Raw genomic sequence first — 1,626 nt, 5'->3', positions numbered from 1 at the left:
TACTTCCGTTGACCGTGGATTAATATTCCTTACTGTGCTTCTACTTTGGATATGACATTTGTGATTATTATTGTTATAGTTCTTTCCTTATGATACTTGAGATCATTATGACCTATACCTACACTTATTGATTAGCCTGATAGGTGCTAATGACTATGAAATGAACATCTCATCATGATGCTGGAGATTGTAAATCCCAATGATGTGGGTCTATCGTGTCTATAGTTGGCCTTTAGTAGTATATTGATATAGGTGGTTATGACCCCTACTTCCATTATATTGATGGCGACTGTATGGCAGTGTACGCAGTCGATGGCTGTATCTTGTGTTCTCGTCACCATAGAGTGGTGGTACTCAGAGTATGGAAGTGATACTTGAGGACGAGTATGAAGGACAGATATCGGCCTTAGGATATGGGATCGCCGGACGCGGAGCACTGATCCCTCCATTCGGATCACCGGACTACTTTGTTGTAGGGCACAGAGTACTGATCCCCCGATGCCGGCCATACCCAGTCTCAGATGCTTGCACGAGTGTTGTAGCGTGTGGGGCAGTTGCATCATGCATACGCGCATCATGTGCATATTATATACATACGTATTGGACCGCACTGATCCTGCATTTTGATTGTTTATCTATTTGATTCTTGATTGTTGCATTTTGTTTGACATGTCATTCATATGGTGCATTACATGAGACTATTCTAGTGCTTACTACCTGCAGAGTTATTTATGATATCTTGCTGAACTTTGGTATGTATCCTTGTTATCTTTATTTATCTCTTCATGCACTATCTATCTCTATTACCCATTGAGTTTTGTACTCACGCCTTTGGACCTTGGGATTTTTCTGTCTTCCCAGGTACCAGGTAGAAGCTTACAGATGATGCCAGGGATCTGCCAGCTACGCCATCTCACATCAGAAGAATTGGTAGATTTTGATTTATTCCTTTTAGTAGTAGTTCGATAAGGTTGTATTAACAATTGTTACATTCGATATGGTTGTAGACAGGTTATATGCATTGGTGTGGTTCTTGTCGTGGTCTTCCGTTGTGTGGTTTTATATCTCATATGGATTTCTTTATACACGGTTGTTGGCTTTCTCGTGATTTAATAGTTGCAATTGTTATCTTTCCGCTTGCGCATTTTGGTTTTAGTATGTGTGTAGCACTTGGCTGTGTGGGCCTTATAATTAGAGTCCGTCACCTGTTTTGTATCTGTGTGTGTGTGATTGGACGTGTAGTCCATATTTTCGGCCGCATGTGGCCGAGTATATATTGTTTGTATTCAGGGAATTGGCAGGGATACTGGGGAGGTGCTGTTAAAATTTTTCGGATGGCTATCTACTGGGTCGTGACAGATAGGGCCGAAAGAGGGCCGATACTGATTTTACTCGATATCGAATAAAGGTCTCTAAAAGAGCTTCGAAAGCATCTGACCATGTCTCGTTCTGATTCCCGAGTCAAAAGTTATGACCCGTTGAAGTTCGACTTCTCATGTGTTGCCCTTGCATCAGTAAATAATAAAAAATAAGTTTAGAGATACGGATGGAGTACTAAACGATTTGGATAGCACCGAAAGAGAGTCGGTAAAATTTTTACGTGATACCAAATAAAGGTTTTTGAAA

The sequence above is a fragment of the Curcuma longa genome, chromosome 1 (genome assembly GCF_044706935.1).
Source record: "Curcuma longa cultivar G26 ecotype Majalengka, Jawa Barat chromosome 1, ITB_CL_G26_1.1, whole genome shotgun sequence".
In the NCBI taxonomy this organism is placed as follows: Eukaryota; Viridiplantae; Streptophyta; class Magnoliopsida; order Zingiberales; family Zingiberaceae; genus Curcuma; species Curcuma longa.
This window is presented reverse-complemented; position numbering follows the sequence as displayed.